The sequence below is a fragment of the Emys orbicularis genome, chromosome 21 (assembly GCF_028017835.1).
Source record: "Emys orbicularis isolate rEmyOrb1 chromosome 21, rEmyOrb1.hap1, whole genome shotgun sequence".
NCBI classification, from domain to species: Eukaryota; Metazoa; Chordata; order Testudines; family Emydidae; genus Emys; species Emys orbicularis.
Genome location: NC_088703.1, coordinates 9,602,553 through 9,624,262, shown reverse-complemented (window position 1 = coordinate 9,624,262; position 21,710 = coordinate 9,602,553).

The following is a 21,710-nucleotide window of genomic DNA, read 5'->3' as shown; positions in this document are numbered from 1 at the left end:
CTGGCAACCAGTGCCCCACCGCCTCTCAGCCGGGATCTGAGCAGAGACCCTGGTTTGAGACCAAAGGGCTGGGTGGTGGGAGCTGGGGGGAAAAGAGTGCTCTTCTGGGAGAGGCTGGGAGCTCTCACTGCTTGGCCTAAGGAAGGGAGTCAGAGACAGCTGGCAGGGCATTGCTCTGGGCTGATGGGATCTGCCTGTGCTTTAACGCTTATGGTGACCTGAGCTCTTCCCATGCTGGCTTCCAGCTGCCTAATAGACCCACCTGTGTGAGTGTCTCCGGTGCATTGGTCCCTGCGGAGTGGACTCTACCAGGAATCCCCCGTTCCCTCCCCCCCGGGTGCTGGGACTCAGGCCTAGGAAACATTAAACCCCTGCACAGCTGGAATGGGGAGGGGTTGGTTTCCATGGAGCTGGGGGAATTTATGCTGGGCTGTGGCTCTGCCAAGGTTAGTGGGGTGCTCCAGAGAGTTCAGGCTCAGCCGGAGCTGTAGGCTGTCCCCCAGGTCTCCTGGCCGCCTATCTGTGGGTGCGCACCTTGGGGGCAGGCCTGCCCCTCACCCTGGTGCTGGGGCTGACGTTCCTCTCTATCCTCTGCCCCACCCCTCAAGAGGACGTCAGCCTTCACTTCGTGCTGTGGAGCTGCCTACACGTCTACCAGCGCATGATCGACAAGGCGACGGATGTGTGCCTCTTCCTGACACAGCTCGGCGAGATGGTGGGCCAGCTGGCTGTGCTGACCGGGGAGCCCCTCATCTTCACCATCAAAGCCAACCGTGACTGCACCTTCCTCAAGATCTCCACGTCGGACTTCTACGAGTTGGTGTCCCCCTTCCGCTCCACATCCTGTGGGCAGGGTCTGCCCACCTCCCACCCCACTTCCATCTAGGCTGGTGGCCTGGGTCAGATTTGGGCCAGTGCTCCCTAGAGGGGAAAGGCACCGTGTCCCATTCCCCACCCCCATAAACCAGCCAGTCCCCTGCCCTGGGCTGGATTGGAGCTGCCTCCCCCTAGAGGGGAAAGGCCCCATGTCCCAGTCCTCCAATCGTGCCCCTGTTGCATGGGCCTGGATTCTCCTGCCCTGGGCTGTGATCTGTCCTGGTGCCATGTTTTCTTGGCTGGCTCTGTTCCAGAGGAGGTGGGTGACTCAGGGAGGGGGCGGCTGCAGTCAGCAGCGCACTGGCAGCAACGGGGCCACCTGTGCACTGACGAGCTGCCCGCTCTCTCCCCAGGATCGTGCGGGAACAGCCCAGTGTGGTGCTGAGCGTTGGCCATACTGTGGCCGCCCGCATGTCCCCATTCATGCACCAGATGGACTTTTCCATCGACTGGATGGCAGTGGAGGCCAAATGGGCCTTGTACAGGAGAGTGAGGCCTGTGCTGGAGGGGGAGGGGAGGTGCTGGGAAATCCTGGCTGGGGAACCCCAGTTTCTCCGCCTAGCCCAGGGCACAGCTGGGACCAACAGTCCCTGCTGTGTTTAACCCTTTCTGCGCCAGGGTAACGGGCACCCCTGTTACTCTCAGCCTCATCTATGCCCTTCCTGCAGCAAAAATGACTCAGGCATCCCAGCTCTCTGGGCGGGCACTGTCCAGGCCAGCAGCCATGCTGTTTCCAGAGGGGCCAGGCGAGACCTGACCAGCTGCCTCTGACCCCTCCATGGGACTCAGGTTTTCACCTGGACTGACCTCACTTCAATCCCTTCCTGGCTGCAGATGTTGGATTGAGAGCAGCCCGGGTGCTCTGGGGATGGGGGCGTCCCAGCCCAGGGCGGGTGCCAGCTGGGGCTCTCAGACTTGCCACTCATTACATGTGCTCTCCCAGCCCAGGCGGTAGGGGGCGTTCTCCCTGGGGCAGACACCAGCTCAGCATTCCGACTCACCGCTCACTGCATGCACTCTCCCAGCCAATGTGGTAGGGGACGCTCTAGTTCTAGGGCTGGAGGAACCCAGCCCTGGGGAACCTAGGTCCTGCAGGATAGCTCAATTGGGAGGGGACTTGTAGAAAGAAGGAGTAGAGCTCCATATGAACACACAAGTGACACAAGCAGCACATGGATAGAATTACAGACCCCCTCCCCCAGAAGAGTAACCCTAATCAATGAGCCTACCCAAAGTGACGGGCACATCTGGTAACTGCATGCAAAAAGCTTTTTTCCTTCCTCAGGAAAGTTGGATCCCAGGCATGTTGGTTAATGATGATGCTGGGAGATTGCTTTAGGTGAAAAACTGCTGTAATAATTGATTTTAGCCTGTTAATATAAAATTTAGACTCTAAGAAGCATGTTATGATTTTCATTTTATATGTAACCAGTTCTGTTTCCATTATCCTGACTCAGTACCTCTTAAATCTAAATCTTTGATAATAAATTTAGGATTATTCCACTATACATATATCTCATTGCTGCGAGGTTATAAATGATCTGATCTTGAGCTGTACCAATCAAGTTGTTTGGATTCTGTTCCCTGGTAATTTCTGTGAGTGTCCTGTGACAGTAACCCCATGCTACTGAGGGACACTTTCAGAGGGGCTTGGGGGCTGCGGTGCAACTACTGTTACCGTGCAAGGCAGAGCAAGGGCTGGCAGAGCCCTGTGGAGATTGGTAGGATGGCTAACAGACCGGTGATATTATGCCTGAGAAAATCTTCCTCTCGCCAGATGGGTAACAAGGTGACTCAGAGCCTGGGCACCCCAAGAAAGCTGCACACATACCCCTGTAACCTGGTTTCCCTCCTCCAGGTGCCTCTTTATCTTAGCCAAACCTCAAATATGTTCAAACCATGTTCAAATATGTTAAGGACTGTTACAAAGAGGACCCTGATCAACTGTTCTCCATGTGCACTAGAAGTAGGAGAAGTAGGAATCAGCTTAATCTGCAGCAAGGGAGATTTCGGTTAGATATTAGGAAAAACTTTCCAACTATAAAGATAGATAAGCTCTGGAATAGGCCTCAAAGGGAGGTTGTGGAATCCCCGTCATTGGAGGTTTTTAAGAACCCATTAGACAAAGAGCTGTCAGGGACTGTCTAAGTATAGTGCCAGACGGGATGATCTTTCTAGGACCCTTCCAGCCCTACATTTCCAGGATTCTCTGAACTGTGGAGTTTAACTGGTGAGCCCCACAGCGAACTGACCCTGCAGCGTTCACCCAGCTCTAGTCCAATGTGAATTATTAACAAAATGAGCTGGTCCCTGTGTGATGTTATTGACGTAAACTGGGACCATATAGATCATTGTTGCAACCAAGGTCCTGTAGTGGCACCCAAATCTTGTATAAAGGGGGTCAAATGGGGTGTCTAAGACAAGGTTATGGTTTACTGGTTATGATTATGCTGTCTATGTGTGTGTATCAGTTTTGTAGTTGAAGTTATGAATATTGGCTCTATACTGTCTGTATGGCAAATTTATGCTATGCTTCTGGGTGACATCCCAGACAAGCTGGGATTAGCTCTGCCTAGCCTGCTTGATGGCCCATTAAGGACCATCAGCTATACAATGGACCCATTGAGAGAAGGCCAATATGCCTTCAGACTCAGCAAAGTATGCAGGGACTGGCCCATGTGACTCCAGGCTCCATTTTGCTGTAATTTTCCACAGTGAGAAAAAAGAGGTGTTCTTACACCTGGAAAAGACTATATAAGGCTGATGCCTCATCTCCATTTTGTCTTCAATCCGGCTTCTTACCTCTGGAAGAACTTTGCTACAAGTTGAAGCTTTGAACAAAGGACTGAGGACCCATCCCAGCGGGGGATGTATTCCAGAGACTTGATTTGAGCCTGCAGTTTATTCTATCGCTGCTGCAAGCCGGAACCAAGAACTTTGCCATTACTGTATGTAATTGATTCCATTTAACCAATTCTAACTCTCATCTCTATCTTCTTCCTTTTATGAATAAACCTTTAGATTTTAGATTCTAAAGGATTGGCAATAGCGTGATTTGTGGGTAAGATCTGATTTGTATATTGACCTGGGTCTGGGGCTTGATCCTTTGGGATCAGGAGAACCTTCTTCTTTTACTGGGGTATTGGTTTTCATAACCATTTGTCCCCATAACGAGTGGCGCTGGTGGTAATACTGGGAAACTGGAGCGTCTAAGGAGATTGTTTGTGAGACTTGCGGTTAGCCAGTGGGGTGAGACCGAAGTCCTCCTAGTCTGGCTGGTTTGGTTTGCCCTAGAGGTGGAAAAAACCCCAGTCTTGGGCTGTAACTGCCCTATTTGAGCAATTTGTCCTGAGTTGGCACTCTCAGTTGGGTTCCGCCAGAACCGCATCGTCACACCCTGATACGGAGACGTCACAAGACCAGTGAGCACAGCAGGACATACCCTATCAGAGATACCCAATGACAGTCGTTCCCTTGTAGTGCAGTGGGGGAAGCTAGGGACTCCAATGGTTCCTCTCGGATAAAGTCTTGCAGTACACAAACAGGGACTTGGCTTAGAAAAGCAGAGATGCCTTCCTCGCCCACTATTGCAGGCACCTATTCTAAGTCTGTAAGTAAACAGACGCGGTTCACAGATAGCCTTCTGACCCAGAAATAGACTAGACAGGAGGGAGGATAACTCACCAGAACACAGTCTATTCCACTTACAACCCAGAATTCATCAGCAACACTGAATTCCCAGAAAAACAAAGATGAGAATATGATTAAGAACCAGACCCCAGATCACTAACTACAGGGATTAGATCTTGCTTTGTTGGTGTCACGGACTCACAGATCGTGCCCACTCGTGGCCCTGTGCGGTCCGTGGGGGGGGGCACCCCTTTCAGTGAGACAGCCCTTCTCGGGGGTCCACTCTCTCTCGGGGTTAGGCCCCTCCACCTCCTGGAGCCACACCTCTCTGAGCCTTAACACGTCTGTCTCTCGCCGTGGGCCCCCTCAGGGAGTCCACTCGCTCTGGACCCCCCCGGGGCCTCCCTCCCCCTGAAGGGGACGATGCAACCCTGTTTTCTAGACCGGAGTGACTCTCAGCCAGCGTAAAACAGGAAGGTTTATTGAGCATTGAACACAACACAGGAAACACTCAGGGCCTCAGGCCTGACCTCCCTCAGCCCAGTACATCCCAGTCTCCTTGCATCCAGGTGGGCTCTGCCTGCCCCTCCTCTCCAGCCCAGAGCCCCCCCTGCTTTCCAGCTGCATCTGAGATCACCGGCCCCAAGCCCCCCTCTGTCCATTGTCTTCTTTCCAGGTAAACAGGGTCATCTGGGCCTCCTTTCCTCTCTGCTCTCCTCTGGCTGGAACCGGCTGGTTGGGTCATGGGGTCCTCTCTTCACAGCCCATTGTCCTCCCACTGGCTAGAACCGGCTGTGACTCCTGAGCTGGGTCTCTGGGTCATCAGGTCAGCGGTCGCTGGGGTGTCCATCCTCCAGGCCATCAGCTGGGGTCCCAAGTTCCCTGTCCGGTCCTCTGTAACAACAAACTCCCTCTCCCCTCACCTCGTTAAACCAGTAACACCCAGGGGCACTGAGTCCCACTCCCTCTGCATGCAAACCATTGGAAAACCACAAAAATATAAGAAAATCCCCCATTTTGTCACAGTGGAGATCCTGGAAGAGTGGTTAGAAACCCCAGAGAGGCACTGAACTGAGGTCTTCTTCCATCTCTGCAGAGAAAGGGTAAGGGAGGAAGCCCCCACATCATGATTACAGTGGACATGCAGGAAGCCCCAATTTCTCTGAAAGAAGAAATCAGGCCTCTGAGCAATTGAAACAGATACTTCAAACAGTTTAGTAGGAAATGTGTGCACAGTAAATCCAAAATCTGGGGCTGGGTTATTTACATATGACCTTCTTTGTGAGATACTTGGCCAGCACCTGAAAAAGAAATGTGAAGAGTCATGAGTATTTGTCCAGTGCCCCTTAATACACATAAACAGAATGGAGAATACTAGGGAATACCAATCTGATAACATGGACCGGGAATAAGCTGCTGGATACGGTATAGAAAGCAATCACCAAAACAGGAAACACTACAAGATTAGGGGAACCCATATTACTTAATATAGTCGCTTTTGAATGAGCGGAATGTGTCAATTCAGCAGGGATCTCTATTGATTTCCTTCCAATATTCAACTGTTACAGGAACTTTGTCTCCCCCATTGAGAGCTATAAGCAATAACATCCCAGACTCCCTCTGCCTTTCGCCCTCCTCTGCTAACTGCTGCCTGGTGAATCCCCACAGGCCCTGAACCCAGGGGGACAGTAAACTGGAGAATGAGGTGGTGATGGAGACTAGAAACCTGACCATTCAGTGACCTTTTTCTATGAGGTGGAGGATCATAGTAGCTAACTTTGGAGGATGAGTTATATCTGCTGAGCGCCTTCTCTGAAGGGCAGAGCATCCTTATCTCCCAATAACATCAGTGGGAGTTTGAGAACACTCAGCAACTCATAGGATTGGGCAATACAAATACAAAGGCCTTGGGTGGCTAAAGTTAAGCACTAAAATCTGCAGTTAGATGCCTAAATACTCATTATAGCCACCTGCAGCCGTGCTGATTAAATCTCTATCAGCATTGTGGTGTTTAAAATAGATATTTGAAAAACTAGGGGACTGATGTTTATAGGTATATTTGTCCTTTGGTTGACATCAGACAACTTTATGCCAGGTGACTGGATTTTCCAAACCTGGATACCTAAACTTTGACTCCTAACAATCACATGTAGGTGCATAAATGGGGTGGGATTAGTGATAAAGTCACCTTTTTGCTGCCCTATGTTGCAGTGGAGCAGGACAAAGTAGCCATAAAGCTGCCCGAAGAGGCAGCTAGGATTTCCCCAGCATGTGCAAATCCCTAACACACAGAGAACTAGCCTATATAGTGTACAGCCAGTGTAGCTGGCTGTATGTCACCAACTCCTAGCTTCCCACCCAAGTATATGGGGTGTGAGCTGGAAACAGAAGATGGCACACACAGTGTGCGTTGCGCTACAGCAATCTCCAGTGCAGCAATGGCTGTTTCAAGACAGCATAATTTAGAACAACCCAGAGTCTAGAGCTCAGGTGTATTTGAGGATCTGGGCTGGTACTTGGTTGTTACTATAGTAATGACCCCTGAGCAAGCAGTATAATGTACATGCTTATCACTGAGCTTGTCCAGAGGCTACATGTCCATCAGAATGACTAGATGTCCTGATGTGTAATAAAAACGCTTTGAGTAATAAAAATCAACCCACGCTACTTTACAGGGCCTCATCCTTCTCTCACTTACAGCATCTGAGCAGTAGTACAACGGCTAATACTGCCCAGTATAATAGTTGCCTCTCTCTTCTTCCAATTTTGGGTAGCGGGAGCGAGTAGTATAAGGGCCCTACTGTCAATCAAACATTAACCCCACACCTTAACCCAATAAGCCCTGCCCACCGGTCATTGGAAGTCCCACCCCATGGGGGTATTACTTCCGGGGTCAAGGCAGACACATGACCGGAAGCGAGGTGTGTCATGTGAGCCCTCTAAGAACTCCTCCCACTGTCCTCTACCAATCAGGATGGGTTTTGGCCTTGATAGGAATGCCCCGAGAGAAGATCTGACCAATCAGGGGGAGTTCCGAGGTTTGTGTGACCCCTCTAAGAACTCCTACCACTGCCCTCTACCAATCAGGAGGGGTTTCAGCCACTGGGGACCACCCCGAGAGGAGATTTGACCAATTGGGGGGAATTCTGGGGTGGGGTGACCAGTCCGGAAGTGGTTCGTGTGACCCTTCTAAGAACTCCTCCCATAATCCTCTACCAATCGCGATGAGTTTCGGCTGCAGAGGATTGCTCCAAAAGGAGATTTGACCAAAATAGGGCAGGTTCTGGGACGGGGTGAACCACCCAGAAGAGGGTCGTGTGACCCCTCTAAGAACTCCTCCCAATGCCCTCTGCCAATCAGAATACAGCACCATCACCCCATAAGTCCCAGCGCTGGGCAGAGGAGGCCATCTCTTACCAAGAAGACGTGTTTTAGAAATCGTGGAAAGGCTGAGAGGAAACATGGACTCCTTTGCCACCCCCGTGAGAACTTTGGACTTTGTTTTAACCCCGAGGACCTTTGGACTTGTGTGGAGAAAACGTTACAGCAGCGACAGTTCCGAAGAGGATGAGGGAGCAGCCGAAGGGATTCCTTTGGCCCAGCCATTGATGGATATGCCAGAAGCCAAACCCGAAGCCCAACCACTCATGAGACACCCCGATGAGCATGGTGGCCTCTCGTCGTCCACCACCCTGGAGGAGGAAGGGGATCATGGCTTGGGGGAGTCACCGGCGGACAAGGTGAAGGGAAAAGACATCGCTCAGGTAAATGAATGATTAAGAAGCGACAGTCGATGATGGGGTGTAATGGGGTTAGGAACCTGGGGTTGTGTAAATCTAAAAACAAGCAATGGGAACTTACACTTATTTCTTGTCTGAAAATCTCTTGACAGCTCGACGATGCCTTTCTAGAGGACCCGTAGGCCCTGGTCAGCATTGCATCAAGCAGCGAAGATGAACTCCGAGGATGATGGCTATGAGTAGTTTAGGAGGAGGTTTGGCATGGAACTCGCTGAGCCAGTACCACGTTGTGAGCGTAAAAAATTATGCGGACTATTGTATGTGTTGCTGTTTGTGCTGTTCTTAATCACTGTCTTAGGGAAAAGCTTTTTGAAGATTCTGAGGGCTGTGTCATAGATGCACCAGCCCGCCGGCACCATGACCATGTGACTTGGACTTCAATGGATATAAACTGCAAGCTCCGGGGCCTGTGTGCTGAGCTGTGTTTGGAAAGCTTATTGAACACTATTATTGCCATAGGTTATGCTATGCAATTTCTGAGCCTAACCCAAGAACATTTAACGCAAGGGGTGACCTTGATAAATGCTGTGCAATTCAGTGGAGACCCTGATCACGTTTTAAAGAAAATGCCCTAACCGGAAGATGCCTGCTTACAGCGTTATGTTGACCGTCTGGTCCGCACAAAAAGTGACAGAACCCTGCTTAAGAAAAAGACTTTTTGTAAGAAATCTAATAGGATTAAGTTAGAGAATGGTGAGGGGACAGCCTTAGAAAGCCTGAATCCTCAGAAAAGTATATTTTTTTATGATTTTGAATACACGCAGGAGACTGGGTTGCACACTCCCAATTACATTTTTGCTATGTCCCTAAAGACAGAAAAGTCCTGGGAATTTAAGGGCGATGAGTGTCTTTCTATGGTTGTTAAGACCTTTATTGGCAAAGAGTTCCAGGACTACACATTCCTAGCGCACAATTCCAAAGGTTACGATGTGTACTTCATCGTTAGACAGTTACTGAAGGAAAAGATGTGCCTAGAATTGATCACTCAGGATAGTAAACTAATGTATGTGGAAGTTAAGGTCCTGGGCATTCGTTTTATAGACTCTTTAAACTTCTTGCCCATGAAGCTTAGCAAGCTCCCACAGGTGATGGGGTTTGAAGGTTTCAAAGGGTATTTTCCACATTTTTTTTAACACTTGAGAAAAGCAAAATTACATAGGGCCTATGCCCAGCATGGAGCACTATGGTGTAGAAAGCATGATGCCCAGGGAAAAAGCAGAGTTTCTCGACTAGTATCGGGACCACAGGTATGAGATGTTTGACTTGCAGAAAGAGCTCGCGTATTACTGTGAGCAGATGTCAAAATTTTGAGACAGGCTTGTATCCTATACAGAAAAGAGATTATGAAAATGACGGAGAAGGGAGATATAGTAGAGAGAGGATCTGGTAAATTCACTGAGATAAAACTGTGTATAGACAAACGATATCCGCCTATATTACAAACCTAACCCCAGGGAAGAAATTCACTATTATGATTTTACCAGCCTGTACCCTTTCGTAAGCAAAACCCAAGAATACCCTATCGGACACCCCAATATACTTTATGACAAATTTGGACCCCTTGCAAATTATTTTGGAATTGCAAAAGTTAAAATGTACCCCCCACGAGGCTTCTTTTCCCCATTGTTACCTGTCAGAGTGGGTAACAAGCTTATGTTCCCGCTATGACAAACCTGTGCTGAAACCGAGCAGTGGGAGACGTGCACCCATACTGACGAGGAGAGGGCCATCCTGGGGACTTGGTGCATGGTGGAATTGAATGCAGCCATAGCGAAGGGGTACACAGTGGCTAAAATATATGAAATCTGGCATTTTAATGAAAAATCTGATGAACTGTTTTCAGAGTACATAAAATTACATCTCCACCAGAAACAAGAGGCTTCAGGGTATCCCAGCTGGTGCACAGACAAAGAAAAACAAAATCAGTACATTAACGATTTCTACCAGAAAGAAGGCGTGCATTTACGCCAACACGAGATCAGGTTTAACCCCGCTAAACACCAAATCGCTAAACTGTTTTTAAATTCTCTGTGGGGTAAATTCGGCCAAAGAACAAACCTACCCAATAGCAGCATCGTGAGAGACCCTGACGAACTCTTTCAGTACCTGTTTCCCCCCCCACTACGAGGTTTCATCCTGTGAGTTTATCGACGATGAAACAGCGTGCGTGTCTTGGAAGCATGCAAAAGACAAGTACTCAGTCTCTGGAAATACCAATGTTTTCATAGCCTGTTTCACCACTGGTTACGCCCGCTTAGAACTATACAACCTGCTAGACAGGTTGCAAGAGCGGTGCCTGTACCACGACACTGACTCGGTGAGATCTGTGAAAAGGGAGGGTGACTGGAATCCCCTCTGGGGGATTATTTAGGGGACCTCACGAGCAAGATCCCGCCAGATCAACACATCACCCAGTTTGTGTTGGCAGGCCCGAAAACATACGGGTATAAGCTGTAGAGAGGAAAGGCCTGTATGAAAGTCAAAGGTATTACCCTAAATGTAGCAAACTGTGAAAAGATCAACTTTGACAGTCTGAAAGATCTAGTCCTGGACTATTGCACGGGCCTGTGAGAAAACACCTCAAAAAAGATAGAGGTGGAGCAGCCCTCTATCGTAAGAAACAAAAATCAATGGCAAATAGAGACAAAAACCCTTAATAAAACACAGAAAGTTGTTTACAACAAGAGGGTCCTAGGAGAAGGGTTTAAAACCCTGCCCCATGGCTTTTAAAATGGATACAAGGTGGAAACACCCCTTTTCTGCAATTCGTGCGGGGCCTAGCAACTGTGGGAAAAGTTACTTTATAAAAAATGTGTTGGATAATGCCAAACAAACATTGTCTGTTATGCCTGAGAATATTGGATAACATGGCTATCAAAATCATTGCAAGATACGCATGGCTGGGCTTGCTGAAACATGTTTTGAGCAAGGCTAGGCATGCCCAAGAATTTAAATTTAGTTTTTACAAAATTCATCACCATCCGGTCGTTTTGCACTAAAGTCATTAGAACAGAATTTTAAAATCCAGTCAAAAGCTAAACCCTTGCTACGATGATGTAAGAAAAACACGCAGTGATAGCCGCAGGCGACAGAGCAGGAGTCTTGTAATTGTCTATTGTGAAACACAATGTCTGTGGCATTTTTGTTTAAAAATTTCATAATGCTTTTAGGAAACAACACGCTGTTTGGGGGGTGCCCGTATGAGTCAAAAAACTCTCCACGGTTACGCTCCGCCAGATACAAGGTGAGCCAGTGTTCACCAAGTTGGTTGTGTGGATGCATGTTGACCACCAAAGCTAGGGGTCTCTGAGATGGCTTGCTGCCAGGGAGCCAATCACAAGGGAACACATCTAAGAAATTCTTTTTCGTGTAATGGGCCATTGATAAGACATGTGAGAGCTGCACGGTGTCCATGTTCACATATAGTCAAACAGAACGTTTCTCCTCTGATTTATCTCTATGACGTTGTCAAAAACCCCATACACGATCATATTGACGGTGACGGTTAAAGCCTTCCCAAAACGTATTTCTGTTCTCAGGTTCCCGGTTTTAATCAGGGAATAGTGATCGGCGCATTGCTGGTCGGGAGACGGGTCAAAGGCAAACAAGGTGTAACCCTGTGCAAACTCCTCACGGTCGATTAACAGAGAACGATCTTTCGTGTGTTTACCAGCTGTCTGTACCACATTCATGTATTCTCTCACGCAGCGTCCTGCCTCGAAGTCTGGTTGCAGAGGCTTGGGTGGTATCTGTTCACCATCTACATACAAGGCCAAAAAATTAATATCATAATGTTGAAAATGAAAGGGATTTTTTGTGTAACTTCTGCTAAAGGCATCATTATCCACAAACCCCAGGATAAGCATTTTGGGTAACTGTCCCAAAAACAGGTTCTCTTGGTTACTGACCCTGCTGCTCGCAGGGATGCTAAACACTTTCATTCTCACACGGTCCATGGGATATTTAGCATTAGCGGTAAGCAGGGCCTCCGTGTGCCCCAGATGAACACTCGGGGTCACCCGTACTTTCTTCACAAAAAGGGATGCTGACACAATGCCATTAAACAGAAGGCGTCTTTACTGCCTGTCAGTTTAATTTTCACATCCACTCCGTTCAATAAAAGTTTTTCTTGAAAAAACAGGTCGCTGTGTAGATGATCCAGCAGCTCTACCGTCCTGCTCTGGGCAGTCAGCTTTGCACGCCTCACAAACCCTAGATTCCCGCCATCCAACTCTGTTTCTTCGTCTTGTCTGGCAGTGTCTTTGTAAAACAGGCCAGTGGAAAATTGCGTGGTAAAGGTGTCGTCGCTGTAATTGAGCGCCGATTCTATAAAGGCCCTGTAAGGGTAACAGTTGTTGCTTTGGCTTACAAGGCGGTCTCCCAGCGTGACATCCAACTGACTGAAAACAGAGGCCACGGGGTAATTCACCAGGCCCACTTCGGCGTCCATGGCGAGTTCAGTTCCGTCTCCTTTTACAATCTTGCAACATAGATACAGCAGTGTGTTGTTTAAATCCATATAATCGATGCCATTCCTTGCTATAAAAACATCAATGGGGGCAGACTCCGTAACAGCCGATAGAGGCGGCACCTCAATGTAGATGCTTTTCTCAGTGCTGGTCTGGGTAGGGGCTATTTGAAACAAGTCTAGTTCGGATTTGGTGCACTCTTCAGACCCGCAGTGAACAAAAGCCATGTTGATTAAAATATCTCTCTTTTACCAGGAGGAGAGCGTCTTCTCTTTCGCCCAGGCTTCCTCTTGGACTTTCGCTTATGGCTGGCCCTGCGCATCAAAGCCCTTCTTTTAAAGGGTATTGTGGGACCAGTGCGTTGCAGGTATGATACATTTCTCTTTCTCTTCCTCCTTTTAATGTACTTCAGCCCCGATCCTTCCTGTGAAGCTGTATTTGAGTCGGTTTGTGTAAAGTGTAAGCATCCTGGTCTGAAAGCCAAGCTGTTACCTGTCTTCTAGTTAAAGTTTTACTATGCTTTTTGGCCACTTGAAAAAGAGGATTCATCGCGCCAAAGCTCCCAACTTCCCTGAGGGTATAATATATTTTCTTTAACAGAGTCATCTGTGGAGACATGACTGTTCCCGGTACCGTCTTTTACTAACACAAGTATGGAGGGGGACACATTCATATGGACACATTTAAATAAGTTTTATTCATTGCCTGGTTTAACACAACCTTTTACAGCCGCCTGTAAAAATGGATGCCATGACCCCTACAATGAGGGAGTCTGATCTGATTCATTCTTCTATTTTGTCCTTTTCTGGATTTTCCTCTTGAGATCTGAGATTTTGCGGATCAAAACAGCTGATGCATGATATATTTACTCCCACAGGACTACCGATGTGTAAGTTCTCAAAGGCCTCTAGAAAGACATCGTCGAGCTGTTGAGAGATTTTCAGACAAAAAACAGTGTAAGCACCCCACTGCTTGTTTTTAGATTTATGCAATGCCAGGTCGATTCCTAGCCCCATTACACCCCCATGATCAACCGTCGCTTCTTAATCATTCATTTACCTGAGCGACGTCTTTCCCGTTCACCTTGTCCGCTGGTGACTCCCCCAAGCCATGATCCTCTTCCAACTTTAGGGGGGTGGACAATGAGAGGCCGTCACACTCATTGGTTTGGGTTTCGGGGTTGGGTTCCAAGGTATCTATCAACGGTGGAGTCAAAGGGCCCTCCTTGGAACTGTCACTGCTGTAGCACTTTCTCCATACAAGTCCAAAGGTCCTCGGGGCTAAACCAAAGTCTGAAGTTCTCACGGGGGTGGTAGAGGAGTCCATGTTTCCTCTCAGCCTTTCCACAGTTTCTAAAACATGTCTTCTTGGTAAGAGATTGCCTCCTCTGCCCGGTACTGGGACTTATGGGGTGATGGTTCTGCACTCTGATTGGCAGAGGGCATTGGGAGGAGTCCTTAGAGGGGTCACATGACCCTCTTCTGGGCGGTTCACCCCATCCAAGAACCTGGCCTATTTTGGCCAAATCTCCTCTTGGGGCGGTCCTCTGCAGCCAAAACCCATCGCAATTGGTAAAGAGTGGTGGGAGGAGTTCTTAGAGGGGTCACACGAAACACTTCTGGATGGGTCACCCCACCCCAGAATTCCCCCCAGTTGGTCAAATCTCTTGGGGTGGTCCCCAGTGGCTGAAACCCCTCCTGATTGGTAGAGGGCGGTGGCAGGAGTTCTTAGAGGGGTCACACAAACCACTTCCAGACAGGTCACCCTGCCCCGGAACTCCCCTTGATTGGTCAAATCTTCTCTCGGGGCGTTCCTATCAGGGTGAAACCACTCCTGATTGGTAGAGGACGGTGGGAGGAGTTCTTAGAGGGGTCACATGAACCATTTCCAGACAGGTCACCCCGCCCTGGAACTCCCCCCAGTTGGTCAAATCTCCTCTCGGGGTGGTCCCCAGTGGCTGAACCCCCTCCTGATTGGTAGAGGGCAGTGGGAGGAGTTCTTAGAGGGGCCACATGACACATCTTGCTTCTGGTTATGTGTCCGCCTTGACCCCGGAAGTAATACCCCATGGGTGTGGGACTTCTGGTGACCGGTGGGCAAGGGGTGGGGTTAACGTTTGATTGACAGTAGGGCCCTTATAGTACTGGAGCGCCTTCTTCTGTTTGTCTCCGTTCCGCTTCATTCCCCAATCACTTGGCCAGAACAGATGTCACGTATGATCTCAGTTGCCACCAGCTGGACAGTGGGACTTGGGTCTTTCTGTAGGACCTGAAGAGCTGAAATTACAGAGGACAATACGTTAGTGAACAGACTGTCAAATCACAGCTAAGTGTGATCACAGAACCTTGAACTACCTGAGCAGAATGATCACATGGAAAAATGTGAGACTGGGCTCAGTCCTTCTATTGGGATGGAAAATACATGAGAGATGAATATGCCTCACTTTTCATATAGTCACCTGTGCCTGAAATAGCTGGAGACTTATTACCTCTGAATACCATACTACAGCAGCTCTCCAATACAAACAAAGCTTTAGGTTCCTCTACTGGGTCCCTTCCATGCTCTCAACTAGGGGGAGACCCTGACTCTACCAGAAAGTCATCCACTCTGCTGTAAATGGAAGAAGGCCCATTGTTTCAATAGCTTCCACTTTTAAGTTTATTTTCCATCTCTATTCAGGAGACACTGCCTGAGCTCAAATAAACCTGGAATTTAACAGAGGCCAGGTCCAAGCTGGTTTATGCATGATACAGGGCACCTACTGGAAGAAAAATTGCTGGTGGGAAATTTGAGGTAGCAGAAAGTGGCTACAACTTCTTCTCACCTGGGGAGTCCACAGAGAGCCAATAAAGCCCAAAGAGTGGATAGCACTGGCTGTGGAGGGGGCATTGCCAGGACAACCAGGAGACTCATATCACACCTTCTGCAGCTTCCTCCTTCAGGGAAAATTAAAGCGGACTTTCTACTGGGCACGAGTGAATTTGTCCTTTGCTGTGTGGCTGATGCACTTTGCACCAGTGGTATCGGTTACTGCTGCTTGCCAGCTAAATTCCTTTAGAACTCACTAATGAGCAGGACTTCAGCTGTATTTATTACTTACACATCAGCAGCTGTTCCAGGTCCAGCCATTTCATACGCTGCCTGTCTGTGTGTTCCACGATGATGCCTAAATACACAATGTAAAATAAATAACAACAATAATAATAAAACCTTCCCTTGTTGAGTGCAAAGTGATATTAGCAGCCCCTAGACAGGTCTTTGGCGTCTCCTACTGTGGGCCTAAGGGTGAGCTGTGGGCAAGAGGATGCTAGAGCAGTTTAGAGTCCACACTGAAGAGAATGAGAGAGACATTTTTAAAAAAGAATGTTTCCATAAAACCCATTTGCTTGAAACAGTCTGTGTTCCTCTTGCCACTGCTGTCAGTTATTGGAGACATACTAAGATAGTGTCTTGGTCTAGTGGTCTGTGCAAAGGACTGGGGCCAGGAATAAGTGAGTTCTAAGCAGGGATCTCACAAGGTGACTGATAGGTGAGACGTAGGCCACAATGCCTGCCTGTCTCACATGGCTGTGCTAGGGTGAAGAGGGCACAGGGCCAAAGAGGAGGAACCTAATGCTTCCTTGACAAGGTGGTGTGGCCAGGAACCTGAAACAGCAGGTGCTCTGGGGAGGTGGGCTGCATGCCTCCCAATGATGAAGTAGCAGTGAGGAGCACTGAACAACACTGTGGGTAGGTCTGCACTTTGATCTAGGGGTATCTCTCCCAGTTCAATGGGACATGCCCACACTGGCTCTGACAGCGATAGCATGCGAACATTAGAATGTAGCTAAGGCAGCACGAGCAGTGGGAGGAGCTAGCCACCTTGAGAATAGACTTTGGGGTTTGGATGGGATCATACTTGGGGTGGTTAAACCTCCTGCTGCTCCTGCCATCGCAACTACTCTCTATTTTTAGCACGCAGGACTAGTGCGGGTACGTCTCATCAAGCTGGGAATTATACACCCAGCTCAAAGTGTAACCATGCCCTACGTGACAATGTCCCTGCCTCTACTACTAAATGACTGCACCGTGCTTTCCCTGCAATGATCCCGAAGCACTTGATAGCAACTAATCCACCACACTGGGGAGGTAGGGATATTAACATCTCCATCTATGGATGGGAAGCTGAGGCACAGAGAGATTAATGGCAGCTCAGTGCTGCACAGTGGGATTGTTTCTGTCTCCCTCAATGGAAATACCAAAAGGGACACTGGGCATCATCTCTCACCAGCTAAGTTGGCTGCAACTGCCCGGATCTCTTCCCAGCTGCTATAGAAGTACGTGATGGTGATTTGGTACAATTTCTCCAGCAGCTCTGCATTCTCTTTGGCCTAGAGGAAATCAGGGACACATGAGCTCTCTCTGGCTAGAAGTGCCCTTTGACTGCCAGCACATGCTTTTACGAACCACAGGTAAATAAGATAGAGAACAGGTGGCTGGGTAGAAGTGGGAACAATGGGAATCTGTGGCAGATTTACATTTCCCATCACCCTCAGTCATATATCCCACTCTTACAGTTATTTACATTATCCATCACACATCCCCCCCCCCCCACCTCTACACCACCACTCCAGTCAATAATCTCAGACAGTTCAACAGCTCACTCACAAGGTATCTGCAAATGTCCACCTGGAGCTGTTCAGGCTTCAGCTTGGCTGTGCCACCAAGGTGCTCATTAATTGCACTTTGGAGTCTCTTCAGTCCCAAAAATGGGAAACAGAGGTGAAACGTAGCTCTGCATTCCTGAAAAAGAGTATCACACCATTGAATTGTTCCCTACCGAGTGCTATGTTCATTCAAAGGGAACTCATCTGCGTGACTGCTCATCTATTCCAGGATCAAAAAAAGGGATTCATCTGGATGTAATTGGCAGAAAACATGCAGGAATGACTAATAGACGGGAGAGCTTCAACTGAAACCTGGAGGTAGCATCAATGTCTTTTGGGAACAGATATACCGATGAAAGCTGCTGCACCAGGCATAGCTGTGGTCTCTCTGTTCTGGGGAGGCAGGGGCTTGGGGTGCAGAGACAGACAGGAACAGAGACCTGTCGGGGTCAGACCCATGACCTCTCCTGGATTCTGGTGAGGCAGCCATGGACCAACCTGGCTGGAACTGACTCAGCAGGAGGGCAATGAACTGAGGGGAGAATTTGGGCCTCCACAGCAGGCAGGAATAGCAGAGCTCCCCTGGCATTGGGAGGAAGATTCCTTTTGCTTAGTAAATAAGTCACTGTCGGTCTTACCATTGAAACCTCAGGGTTTGGGTCTTGCAGGTGCAGCAGAAGTGTGACCCAGCTCTTTTTAACCTGGTCGGCGAAATAGGTCTTCCATTTTTTCTTTGTCAGCCGGGCCAGGATGCCAAATAGGACAAAGGCCATTGAGCGAAGAGCATCATCCTCCTACAGCCAAGAAAGCCCCGCAAGTTAGTAACTAAGAGACAATCACATCATGCACTTTGCACAGCCATCTCTTCTACGCTAAAGTAGAGTGATTCCAACTACAGCTAGTCGGAAAAACGGTAATTAACCAATTTTTTGTTCAAATTTGCTGATTCATCAAAATATTTTAGAGACAGTTCAGTTTTGATGAAATTCCTCCGGAAGCCAGGTAGGGGTCCTTAGAAACTTGCCTGATGTCTTTCCAGTGGACCCATCCAGTTCTGTAGCAGCCAATCTGTCAGGCTGATTGGGATCGTGGGCTTCCAGGCCCCCAGCTTCTGGGACCCTGGGAGTCCTGGCTCTCAAATTTGCAACTCCCTAGCACCTCTAGCTCCCAGAGTTTCCTGGGTTCCCAGCACTGGGATAGTCTGAGAGCAGACTGCCCTGGGCCAACGCTTCCAATAGAGCTAGGTTGAGAATAGTCATTCTGTTTCACAAAGAGTTTTGAACTTTGGGGAGAGGGGTTCCCACAAATAGGAACAAAACCCAAATTTGAAATCTCTAAATTCTGTGCAAAACAGAATGATCATTCCAACCCTCTCACATAAAAATGGTATAGAACAGGCCCAACACTCTCTATTGTACTCTGTAACCCCCATTTCATGGTTATCTAGCTACCTAATCTAGTATTCAGACTTTCTTTGAGGTTCTCAGTGGCAATAAAGAAGAATAGAAGTGTGAGACTGTGGGAGCAGGGATGTCATCCCCATCCTCCTAATGTTCTCTTCCTCCGTAAAACACCTCTCTTCCCTGGGGCCTAAAATCTCTTCACTCCGACATGAGCAATGCCCAGGGAGTCCACATCATGCATTGTAAATGGAGTCCAATCAAGATCGGTTGAACTGGGGTTGGAGAGATCTGTTCACATACATCGTCAAAGTAAGTCCGGATCTGTTGGGTGAGGTCTTTGAAGGAAGAACCTATGTCCTTCTCTTTCAGCTCCTTCAGGACTTTGGCCAGTGCTTTCATGCTCTCGCCAATGACTTCCGAACTGAAAATGTCATGTAAGGCCCCGATCAGTATGTCCAGAAGAAACTTCTTGTACTTTTTCACCTGTACAAACATATGACATTAAAGAACACTTATCACTGATCACACTTCTAATAAGTTTTCTTTAGCAGTTATGAAGCTGTGGGAATTTCATCAACCCCGTCTCCCCCCCAGAGACCTATAGCTATATTTCAGACCAGGTGCTAGCTACAATGAGCCCAACTTGGTGCCATAATACACCTGTGTAATCCTATTATTAGATTCCTAGTTACTTAGATTCCAAGGCCAAAAGGGACCATTGTGATTATCCGGTCTGACCTCCTGCATAACATACAACTTCCCCGAAATAGTCTCTGTTTGAACTAGAGTGTATCTTTTAGAAAAACATCCAATCTTGATTTTAAAATTGCTAGTGACAGAGAATCCACCACCACCTTTGGTAAATTGTTCCAATGGTTAATTAAAATTACCATTAAAAATGTATGCCTTATTTCCAGTCTGAATTAGCCTAGCTTCATTTTTCCCCATTGAATCTTGTTATACCTTTGTTTGCTAATGTGAAGAACCCATTATCAAAATTTATTCCCCATGTGAGTAGTTATAGACTGTCCTCAAGTCACTCCTTAACCTTCTCTTTGTAAAGCTAAATAGATTGAGCTCCTTGAGTCTATCACTAAAGGTATATTTTCCAATCCTTTGATAATTCTTGCGACTCTTCTCTGAATCCTCTCTAATTTATCAGCATCCTTCTTGAATTGTGGATACCTGATCTGGACACAGTATTCCAGCAGTGCTCACATGAGTGCCATTTTCAGAGGGAAAATAACTTCTTTACTCTTCTTCAAGATTCCTCTGTTTATACCTCCAAGGATCATTTCAGCCCTTTTGGCCACAACTTCATATTGGGAGCTTATGTTCAACTGATTATCTGGCACGACTCAAGTTTTTTTCAGCATCATTGCTTCCTGGGATAGAGTCTCTCATCCTGTAAGTATGGCCTGCATTTTTTGTTCCCAGATGTATACATTTACATATGGTCATATTAAAGTGCACATGGTTGACTTATGCCCAGCTTACCAAAGGATCCAGCTTGCTCTATATTTACTGCAAAGAGGTTACTAGGGTATATGAGAGAGCAGAATTTGGCCTAGTGCATTTTGTGCAGCCTCTGTAAACTCTGAACAACTCTCTCTCTTGGTTTCTCTAGTTATGCTGCATTCTATTCAGTAATCTCTCTTACCTTCTCAGGTGCCCCATAGACTAAATTTCCCAGGCCTCTCACAGCCATCTGGCGGACAATGCTGTTCCTATCATGTGACCTTTCTTTCAAGATGCTCAAGACAGACTTAAGGAACTTCTTCTCCCTGAGCATGGAATCACTCATTAGCTGAAATAAAATCAACATGTCCATTAGCCCCAATATGATCATTAAGATTGGCAATACAATGTGAGCAGACATGGAATACACTAAAAACAACAAGGAGTCCTCCTACAGCCACAGTCTTGTGGATACAGACTAATATGGCTACCCCTCTGATACTTGGCACATAAGACACTGTAACTTTATTATTCCACACAAATGAGAAATGTCTTAAAACATGGAGCTTTCCTTTTGGGCACTATAATAGGGATCCACTCACCTCTTGAGAGCCTCTTAGTGGCTGGGTCTGGTACCACAGTCCTTTTCTCACCCCTGGCGCACCCTGCCAGCCGACCTCAGTGAGTCTTCTGTGTCTCAGGCCTCTGGCTGCGTCCCAAAGTCCAAATGAACCCCTTCTGGGGTAGTCAAGAACAATCCCATTGCCCTCACTAGGATCTCCAGCCCCAACTCTGGGTTCTTGAAATTCTGCCCTTTGTTCAAGCTCTCCATAAGCATTGTCCCCTCCGTGGGGCTTATGCCACTGTAGATGGTAGGGGAACCAGGGCCTGCCCATAACTCTGGGTTCCAAACCATGGACCCTGGAAACAGTAGCTAGGCACTGCTTGATTTCAGTTCATTTTTGCTTCTTCCTACCGGCCACTTTTAGCTTCACCCTCACCTCCGGGTTAAAGTTACAAGGGACCCTCTTCCCGCAAATCCAGCGTAAGCAAATGCTGCCAGAATCAAACTCTGGCTATCCCCTGAATTTCTGTGGCCAGAGAGCAGCACCCTTTCTTGCCCCTCCAGGTCCTGCCAGGAACTGACCTGCTAAGGCCCTGCAGCTCCTTTTAGCTGAGCGTGATGGGCTCTGATTGGCTGCTTTCATGAGTCCTCTCTAGACAGACCCAGATTTGTGGCTGTTTTCCTGGGGCAGGGTGTAGTAGGACCACAGGGCCTCTTGTAAGGAGCCTCAAAGCCCAGGTACAGCCCATCACAGGCACAGATCGATTGTTTTTCTTAGAACCAGATGAGCCCCTAAGATAGTTGCTTAGCATAAGTGGGAAATATGATGCCGATGTTAGAGGAAGGCTGTGGAAAGGGCGGAT